General features: G+C 53.4%; 1 pseudogene; it reads left to right on the top strand.

The window, feature by feature from the left end:
* The first annotated feature begins 861 nt into the window (after positions 1–861).
* LOC123141919 (subtilisin-like protease SBT1.4) lies at positions 862–8,416 on the top strand (annotated as a pseudogene).
* The last annotated feature ends 2,478 nt before the right edge of the window (positions 8,417–10,894 follow it).

Here is a 10,894-nt window from a genome sequence, read left to right as displayed (position 1 = left end):
TCAAACAATGGTCAAACTAATTATTCTAGAATATTAGTGTTACTAAATAATTATTTCATTTTTTAAAATTTTGGTCAAATCTGGTCAAACTGTGGTCAAACAATGGTCAAACCAATTATTCCAGAAATATTAGTGTTACTAAATAATTATTGTTTTTTAAAACAATAGTTTCAAACTCAAACAGTGAAATGTGTCACTTCATGCTCAAGCTAAATTCCTGAGGGTTAATAGAATTGACATCCTACTATTGTCAGGAAAACAACAAGTGCAGACTTGGAAACGAGGGAGAATAGAACCCGGAAGTTAAGCGTGCTCAGGCTGGAGTAGTGAGAGGATGGGTGACCGTCCGGGAAGTTAGATGATTTGGAATGATGAGGGGTGATTAGAGATTAGAGGATAAATTGAGCAGTGATGAGGGGTGGTGATTAGAGATTAGAGGTTAAAATAATTCAGAAATTTGAAAATAAAAAAAATTAAAAAATTTCGCAAAAAAACCAGGTTTAAACCTGCGGAGGAGGCCTTTAGTCCCGGTCAGCCACAAGAACCGGGACTAAAGCCTTTAGTCGCGGTTCGTAAGAGGCGCGACTAAAGGGGGGGTCTTTAGTCGCGCATATTTAGTCCCGGTTGCACAGCCGGGACTAAAGGCCTTTGCGAACCGGGACTAAAGGCCTTTTTTCTACCAGTGTACCTCGTGCAGAGATCAAAAACATTCATAATCCGGAAATGATTTGGATCGGCAACCACTCCCCCCGCGCGCTGCTGCGGTGGCCGGAGCAGCCGCGGTGCCTACTTATTCGTGCTCCCCGTCCCTGCTACTGCCACACCTCAACCCGCTGACCGCGTACATCTCTTGCAGCGACAATGGAGCTCAGTCTCAGACCCCTCGCTGCCATGTACATCCTGCTCGCCACCGTCGTCGCCGCACCGGCGGCGGCCACGGAGGTGGAGGTGGAGATCGAGACGACGGATGCCCAGTCCTCCTACATCGTGCACGTCGCGGCCGGGCACGCGCCACTGCTGCCGCGCCGCGGCCTGCTGACCACCCGGGCGTACAGCTCGTTCCTGCGCGACCACATCCCCGTCGAGCTCTCCACCCCGGCGCCGCGGGTGCTCTACTCCTACTCGCACGCCGCCACGGGCTTCGCTGCGCGCCTCACGGGGCGCCAGGCCGCGCGCCTCGCGTCCTCGGGCTCCGTGCTCGCCGTCGTGCCCGACGTGATGCAGGAGCTGCACACTGTTAAACATCATTGTATGCCACTGTGTGTTATAAACCGTGCTGGTTAGATATGTGGTGTGTGTGTTGTAGTTAGGCTAGGTTAGGTTGTTGTGATTAGATTTTGGTAGTTAGCTTGGAGATCAATCCACACCTAACCTAACCCTAACCTCCTTGTAATCTTGGCGCCGCATCTCTGGCCTTTATAAACACGCAATGCGCCCCTGCCCCGGCATGCGCTTCCAGCCTCTCTTTTCACATGGTATACAGAGCCTAGTTCTTCCACACATCTAGATCATGTCATCTTCCTCCTCCTCCCACGCCATGGCCATGCCCTTGCTCGCCTCCCTCGGCCACACCATCACGGAGAAGCTCACCCGTGACAACTTCCTGGTGTGGAAGGTCCAAGTCCTTCCGCACGTCAGGGCCGCGGCGATGATGGGCTACCTTGACGGCTCGATCAAGGAGCCCGCTGCTGTCATCGTCACCGAGAAGGAGATCAACGGGAAAAAGGAGATCACCGAGATGCCCAATCCAGAGCATGCAATCCGGGTTACTCAAGATCAACAGGTCCTCACTTTTTTGCTCGCATCTCTGTCCCGTGAAGTTCTGATGCAGGTGTCCAATCACAGCACGGCCGCGGGCGTCTGGCAAGCCCTGGTCGAGAGTTTCTCCGCACAGTCCCGAGCACGCCAAATTCAGCTTCGCTCGGCGATCGGCAACGCCCGCAAGGGCGACCTCTCCACTTCTGCTTACTTCATGAAGATGAAGGGGTTAGCAGATGAACTTGCTGCTGCGGGGAAGCCCCTCGAGGAGGATGATATCGTCTCGCACATCCTCGAGGGCCTCATGCATGAGCCCGACTATAACGGGTTCGTCACCTCCATCTCCACGCGCGCTGCCACCGATCGGCCGATCGGTCTCAGCGAACTCTTCTCGCTGCTGCTCTCTGCGGAGGCCCGGATCACCGCCCAGCACGCCGCCTTCTCCGCTCATCACTCCGCCAACCTCGCTGCGAAAGGTGGTCGTGATGGCTACGGCGGCGGACGCGGTGGTCAAGGTGGTGGACGCGGTGGCTACGGCGGGGGCAACTACCCCAACAACTCAGGCAATGGTGGTGGCGGCGGTGCGCCGCGCCAGCAGAATGGTGACCGCGGTGACCATGGTGACCTCGAGCGCTGTCAAATCTGCAAGGAGGAAGGCCATGGTGCGTGGCGCTGCAAGAAGCGGTTCGATAAAGGCTTCAACAACAATGTACGCAACCCTGCAGGCAGCGGTGGTGGCGGACGCGGCAGTGGTGGGCGCGGTGGCGGCGGCGGGAGTGGTGGCAACCCACGCTCCGCCAACTCTGCCCACTCCTACAGCGTGGATACCAACTGGTATCTCGACACTGGCGCCACAGATCACGTTACCGGCGAATTGGAGAAGCTAGCCATCCGTGATCGCTACACAGGCACCGACCAAATTCACACGGCAAGTGGGCAAGGTATGGACATAGCGCATATTGGTCATTCAGTACTATCTACTCCCTCTGGTTCCTTACATCTCAACAACATTCTTCATGCTCCTAGTGCCGACCAAAGTCTCCTTTCTGCCTATAATCTTATGCGAGATAATGATGTGTTCATTGAACTTCATCCTGAATTCTTTCTTGTTAAGGATCAGGCTACCCGGAGAACAATTCTGCAAAACAAGAGTAGATGGGGCTTGTTCCCCGTGACCGGACGGCAAAGTGCACCTCCACGCCAAGTTCTTGCTGCCATCAAGCCTTCCACATCTCGGTGGCACAAGCGCCTAGGGCACCCTGCCCTTCCGGTAGTTCAAAAGATTCTACGTGATTTCAATCTTCCTGTTTCAAATAAACAAGACCACCTTCTGGTGTGTGATGCATGTCAGATGGCCAAGAGCCATCAGTTACCTTATTCTCGTTCAACTAGTGAATCCACAACTCCTTTAGAGCTGATTTTTTCAGATGTTTGGGGTCCTGGACCCGTCTCTGTAGGAAGACAGAAATACTATGTCAGTTTTATTGATGATTTTAGCAAGTTTAGCTGGATATATTTGCTCAAAAATAAATCTGATGTCTTCGAGAAATTTCGCCTTTTCCAAGCTCATGTTGAACGTCTCTTTGATCGTAAAATCATTGCCATGCAAACCGATTGGGGTGGGGAGTACCAACGGTTGAGCTCATTTTTTGAACGCATTGGCATCACACACCATGTTTCTTGTCCGCATGCTCATCAGCAGAACGGCTCCGCAGAGAGAAAACATAGGCACATCGTGGAAGTTGGTCTCTCTTTACTTGCTCATGCATTCATGCCCCTTAAGTTTTGGGACGAAGCGTTTCTCACCGCGGTCTATCTTATTAACCGTATCCCCAATAGAGTTATCAAGAACCAAACACCTCTAGAACGACTCTTTGGCACCAAGCCCAACTACTCCTTTCTCCGCATTTTTGGGTGTGCCGTCTGGCCAAACTTGTGCCCTTTTAACAAGCACAAGCTTGAATTTAGGTCCAAGCAATGCGCCTTCTTAGGGTACAGTACCCTTCATAAAGGCTACAAATGTCTTGATATCTCTTCTGGTCGTGTGTACGTGTCCCGTGATGTCATTTTTGATGAGCAAATTTTTCCCTTCGCAAGCCTTCACTCAGATGCCGGTGCTCAACTTCGCAAAGAGTTGCTTCTCCTGCCCTCTCACCTCTTGCCGTCTCCTGTTTTCGCTCAAGGGGGAGCTGATTTTACTGCTGATAATATGTCCTTGTCCAATGCTAATGACCCAGCTGAAAGTGTGCAGGAAACAGGGCAGCCAAACATTGAAGACTTTGGTGAAAATTCTTATGATTTTATGCAACAAACTGAGGATTCTCATGCAGCCACAGAAGATCCGGTGGCCTCGGGATCAGCGGCTGCAGCCGCGCCAGGCGAATCGGCCGCAGGATCCGCGTCCGCAGCGGCGCCAGGCGAATCCTCGCCGGGATCCGCGCCAGCAAACAGGCGGCCAGGCGGGCGCCTTGTCCCGCTCTCTTCTGGTGGGCCAGCCAGGCGCACTCCCGCGCTGTCCCCGGCCTAGGAGGGCGTGCGGTCTCCTGGTGGGTTGGCCAACCCGGCCGGGCGCGGCCCACCTGGCCCCCACGAGGCGGGGCGCACGGACTCTGGCGTGGCGCGATCTTCCTCGAGGGATGTGGCCCCTCCGGAACTGCCAAGTGGCAGTTCGTCATCGGCTGCCGCACCGGATCAGCCTGGGTCGCCGCAAGAGGGAGATTCGGGATTTTCTGCGTCTGACTCCGCGGTCACCTCCACGCAAAATCGTCTACAACTTCAGCACGCTCAACCAGCTCCGCCGCCTCCTGCCCGATCACATACTCGGTCACAAAGTGGTATTGCCAAGCCCAAGGTATATAAAGATGGTTGTGTTCGTTGGGGCTCTTTTTGTGCCACAGGTGAACCCAAGAGTCTGCATGATGCTCTTGCTGACTCCAAGTGGAAGCAGGCTATGGACGAAGAATTTTCAGCTCTCATAGCAAACAAGACATGGCACTTGGTTCCACCGGTCAGAGGGAGAAATGTGATTGATTGCAAGTGGGTGTACAAGGTAAAACGCAAGTCTGATGGCACGATTGACAGGTACAAGGCACGTCTTGTGGCAAAAGGCTTTAAGCAAAGATACGGAATTGATTACGAGGATACCTTTAGCCCTGTGGTAAAAGCTGCTACTATTAGATTGATTCTTTCAGTTGCAATATCTAGAAACTGGTGCATGCGACAACTAGATGTAAAGAACGCGTTTTTGCACGGTGTTCTGGAAGCCTCCTGGGTATGAGAATTCAGCTTTACCACGACATGTCTGCAAGCTTGATAAAATAATCTATGGTTTGAAACAAGCACCCAGAGCCTGGTATTATCGTCTGTACTCCAAGTTACAGTCTCTTGGTTTTGCTGCTTCCAAGGGAGATACCTCGTTGTTTTTTTATCATCGGCATGGAGTGACCATTTTTATGCTTATTTATGTTGATGATATTATTGTCACCAGCTCCTCCACTAGAGCAGTTGATGCCCTTCTTCAGGATCTGCGCATGGATTTTGCTCTCAAGGATTTGGGTAATCTTCATTTTTTTCTTGGAATCGAGGTGAAGCATGTGGCTCGTGGAATCATTCTGTCCCAAGAAAAATATGTACAAGATATCCTTGAGCGAGTAGGCATGAAAGGTTGCAAACCCTCTCCAACCCCTTTGTCCACTTCAGAGAAGTTGTCTCTTCATGATGGAGAGGCACTTGGAGCCGAGGACTCCACCAGGTACAGAAGTGTGGTAGGAGCTTTGCAGTATTTGACTTTAACCAGGCCAGATATATGTTTTTCAGTCAACAAAGTCTGCCAGTTTCTCCATGCACCTACTAGTACTCATTGGACAGCAGTAAAAAGAATTCTTCGGTATCTCCAGGTAACCAAGAGTCATGGTCTCAAACTTGCCAAGTGAGACTCTATACTTGTTAGTGCTTTTTCAGATGCAGACTGGGCAGGTTGTCCCGATGATCGGCGGTCCACTGGAGGTTTTGCAGTGTTCTTTGGTGGCAATCTGGTTTCTTGGAGTGCACGTAAGCAAGCCACCGTGTCCAGGTCAAGCACAGAAGCTGAGTACAAGGCCTTAGCGAATGCCACTGCTGAGATTATTTGGGTTCAAAATATGCTGACAGAATTGGGTATTCGTCATTTGCCTGCAGCCTCACTGTGGTGTGACAATCTTGGAGCTACTTATCTCTCTGCCAATCCTATCTTTCATGCTAGAACAAAGCACATTGAGATTGATTATCATTTTGTTCGTGAAAGAGTTGCTAACAAGCTTTTGAATATTTGGTTTGTTCCTACTGGTGATCAAGTAGCAGATGGCTTTACTAAACCATTATCGCTACGGCAGCTGGAGGTCTTTCGACGCAATCTCAACTCAGATAGTTGTGATTGAGGGGGAGTGTTAAACATCATTGTATGCCACGGTGTGTTATAAAACGTGCTGGTTAGATATGTGGCGTGTGTGTTGTAGTTAGGCTGGGTTAGGTTGTTGTGATTAGATCTTAGTAGTTAGCTTGGAGATCAATCCACACCTAACCTAACCCTAACCTCCTTGTAATCTTGGCGCCGCATCTCTGGCCTTTATAAACACGCAATGCGCCCTTGCCCCGGCATGCGCTTCCAACCTCTCTTTTCACACACACCACCCTCACGCCGTCTTTCCTCGGCCTTTCCCCGTCCTCCGGGCTCCTCCCAGCGTCCAACGGCGCCACGGACGTCGTCATCGGGGTCATCGACACCGGCGTGTACCCGGAAGACCGCGCATCCTTCGCCGCCGACCCGTCGCTCCCGCCGCCGCCCAGCAAGTTCCGTGGCGGGTGCGTCTCGGGACCGTCATTCAACGGCTCCGCACTGTGCAACAACAAACTCGTCGGCGCCAAGTTCTTCCATAGCGGGCTGGAGGCTGCACGCGGCCGAGCGCTCTCCGAGGACTTGGAGTCACCGCTAGACACCAACGGCCATGGCATCCACACCGCCTCCACGGCCGCCGGCTCTGCTGTTGCAGACGCCGCCTTCTTCGACTACGCCAGAGGAAATGCCGTCGGCATGGCCCCGGGCGCGCGCATTGCCGTCTACAAGGCGTGTTGGGAGGAAGGGTGCGCGAGCTCTGACATCCTCGCCGCCTTTGATGAGGCCATCGCGGACGGTGTCGACGTTATCTCTGTCTCCCTCGGCGCCGTAGGCAATGCCCCGGAATTTTATGACGACACGACCGCCGTGGGCGCGTTCCGCGCGGTCAGCAGGGGCATCGTCGTCTCCGCCTCCGCGGGAAACTCTGGTCCCGGAGATTCTACCGCATGCAACATAGCGCCATGGTTCTTGACGGTCGGCGCGTCCACACTCAACCGCCAATTCCCGGCCGACGTCGTCCTCGGCAACGGCGAGACCTTCACGGGCACTTCCCTCTACGCCGGCGAGCCGCTCGCTGCGAGCAAGATACCATTGGTCTACGGAGGAGACGTGGGCTCAAATGTGTGCGAAGAAGGGAAGCTCAACGCCACCATGGTAGCCGGGAAGATCGTCTTGTGCGATCCCGGCGTGAACGCCCGTGCAGCGAAACCATACGCTGTCAAGCTCGCAGGTGGCGCCGGAGCAATCCTCGCTAGCGCCGAAGCATACGGCGAGCAAGCCATCAGCAGCCCCCATATCCACCCCGCCACGGCCATCCCATTTGCCGCCGCCGAAAAGATCAGGAAGTACATAAGCATGCAAAAATCCCCTACCGCTACAATCGTGTTCCGCGGCACCGTTGTCGGCCCGACGCCCCCATCCCTAGAATGGCGGCCTTCTCGAGCCGCGGCCCGAACTTCCGCGCGCCGGAGATCTTCAAGCCGGACGTGACCGCGCCGGGCGTGGACATCCTCCCGCTTGGAGAGGCGCCAACTCACCCACGGAGCTCAACGGCTACATGAGACGGGTGCAGTACAACATCATATCGGCACGTCCATGTCATGCCCGCACGTGAGCGGCATCGCCGCGCTGCTCCGGCAGAAGAGGCCGGAGTGGAGCCCCGCCACGATCAAGTCCGCCCTGATGACCACCGCGTACAACGTGGACAACGTCGGCGCCGTCATCGGTGACATGTCCATCGGCGACGCGTCCACGCCGTTCGCGCGCGGGGCCGGACACATCCACCCCAACCGCGCCGTCAACCCGGGGCTCGTGTACGACGCCGGCGCAGAGGAGTACATCACCTTCTTGTGCGCGCTGGGCTACACGGCCGAGCAGATCGCCGTCTTCGACTCCTCTACCAACTGCTCGACCCACGCGGGATCCTCGGTGGGCGACCACAACTATCCGGCCTTCTCGGTGGTGTTCACCACGAACAAACTGGCGGTCGTCAGGCAGCGCCGCGTCGTGCGCAACGTCGGCGGCGCTGCCAGGGCTACGTACAGGGCCAAGGTGACTGCCCCGGACGGCGTGCGCGTCACAGTGATCCCCCGGACACTGCGGTTCACCGCGACGCAGAAGACGCGGGAGTACGTGGTCACCTTTGCACAGCGAATCTTCGGGAGCGTCACGAAGAATCATACATTTGGGTCGATCGAGTGGAGCGACCGCAAGCACTCGGTGATGAGCCCCATCGCCATCACCTGGCCAACGAGCCAGGTTGCGGACATGTGAATGTGATTGGTGTCGGGCAGGTACTACATAGTGCATATGTTTCTCACGTACTTATGTATCTATGGAAATTAACTTTTGCTCCAACCATTACGAGCTTCAACCATTCACAATGCTGCTTCTTTCGGCCGACTTACTAATGCCAATGTGTCACTCATTGTTTCTGACGAATTCTTTTATTTACAGATAGTTTTCTCCATCAGATTCAGGTCATGCTTCTTTGTTTCTCGTACAGACCCCCATGACGCTCCAATAGCATCCTGTCTGCCCTGAGCCTAGCACCTATCTTTGGATGTCTTATTGGTGACGAGGAGCTAGCTCGGCGTAAGCTATGGAGCTCATCCATGATCAGCCCTTCAACATGCTTGCACTGTCTTCTACGTACGAGGAAATGATAGTGTTATTGTAATAGCTGTATTTTGCTTATTATTTCTGTGCGAGAGGGTCAAAATTGTAGGTCATATCAAATGAGTTTGTTTCAATTCTGTATTTCTTGTTGTGTTTCCGCATGATTGTTTTCCCTCATATCCAGCTCAAATACGGCGGATATGGGGCACCCGGGCACGTCCGCCACATCGGACCCGGCCCAAACTGGCCCACCCGACCCCACATATATTTCTCCCCATCCGCTCGCCGGACCAAACCCTAGCCACTCCCCTTCGCCACCCAAGCTCACCTCCGGCCGTCTCTGCCATGGCTGGCAGCGGATCCGAGTCCTTCACGTCCAGATATGTCGACCCCGAGCTCATCCCACGCGGCCCCGAGGAGGAGATGTCCGTCCGGCTTGCGCTCCGCCACTCCCGGGAGGAGGCCCGTGCACGGCAGCGCGTGGACTTCTTCCGCCGGGAATCCATTGCGTCCGCCAAAATGGCGCTTGGATCCGGGGCTAGGTGTGTCGTCGCTTCCTCACCAGAGGCAGTGCGGTCCATCTGGCGTCCGAACGCGGTGGCGGACGCGCAACCCCTCCGTTGGCACGCCGAGCACAGCGATGCACCATGGGCGTCGTCCGACGAAAACATGGCTCGGCGTGCCCGCCTTGCGAGACAGCGGGCGCAGGAGGCGGTGGCGGACGTCAGCGAGGCGGAGTCGTATTCTTCGGCGCCCTGTATGGTGCGGCAGTCCGGGCGTCGCAACCGCGTCGTGGTGGATGTCGTCGGCTCGTCTCAGAACGGATCCATCATCGATCTGACGTCCACTGGCATTGTTCGGGTTCCGGGCTCCGACGAGGAAGAGTAGGGCATTGGAGATGGCGGCGCCTTGAGTCCTGTGAGCCGGCTCGTGTTCCATGCCCTACTCTACCTTGCCGGTGACCGGACCAACAATCTGGGGAGCGTAGCCGGCTGCTGAACATGGGCACGGTGTAGCTGGGCGAGCTTCGTTTAAAGATTATTGCGTTGCATGTAATAATATGGATTTGAGGTTTCTAATTTGAGGTATCCGGATATGGAATGCATTATTTGAGGCGTGACCCGTCAGTGTCTGTGGACGCGCCCGTGGACATTTGAGAGGTTTGTCAAGTCCAGCTGTAGATGCTCTTAGTATACCAAGAAGAAGGTAATTAATGAACGACATGCTGGCGTCGGTAACAGATCAAACGGCCAGCGTGTGCTTTTAATCATACGGCCATGTACTAGTCTGATTGATAGCAAGGCAAACATCACTAGTCTGATGCCTAGTGGCTCTATTGATTCGATTAAATCTTGATTTTCAATTGAGAGAAATACTGATGTGCTACATCTACTGCAAAAAATAGTGTGCTATATCGTCATTAATAGCACACTATAGTGTGTCTGAATCACTAAATAAATCAGTGTATAATGTCTTACTAATAGTATGATATAGTATGCTAATAGCATATTTTAAGACCCGCACTATTTTGATATAGTGTGCCATTTCTTTTTCATTGGCTACACCATGTTTTTTCTTCGGAGAAATCCAACAACTCATGCGGGTTTCACCGGTGTTCTGCAAGGAAATTGTCGTCCCTGATCGCCCTGTTTTTCTCTTATCCAGTTTTCTTTTTCTGGATTGAACTTAATGAGAAAATGTTCAATTATTCAACATGCGCGGCCCAGTATAATTTTCTCGATACCAGTATATTACTTTTATAAAAATATAGTATTAGCTTAACTAGTTATGCAATCAGTTCAAGGACACACATGCTCCATATTTTTCATGCCAAAATCAAAATGGAGGCTCCGTGTCCTACAGCAATTTTGAAAGAGAATGATCAGCACAATATCGAAAATAAGGATATCTTAAAGTAGCACGCGAGTCTCGCTATCGGCTTCTTGCAATAAAATACTCGTAGCTCTCTTCGCAGCAGAATGATCAGCACGAGCTACCTCGTGCGGAGATTGAAACCTTTCGAATCCCGTCAATGATTTGGATCGGCAACTACTCCACTCCCTCCGCGTGCTGCCGCGGTGCCCGCCTACTTATTCGTCTTCCCCGTCCCTGCTGCTACCACACAGCTTCCGCTGACTGCGTACA

The sequence above is a fragment of the Triticum aestivum genome, chromosome 6D, assembly GCF_018294505.1.
Source record: "Triticum aestivum cultivar Chinese Spring chromosome 6D, IWGSC CS RefSeq v2.1, whole genome shotgun sequence".
In the NCBI taxonomy this organism is placed as follows: Eukaryota; Viridiplantae; Streptophyta; class Magnoliopsida; order Poales; family Poaceae; genus Triticum; species Triticum aestivum.
The sequence above is the reverse complement of the archived record's forward strand: the minus strand, read 5'-3'. Positions and strand labels throughout refer to the sequence as shown.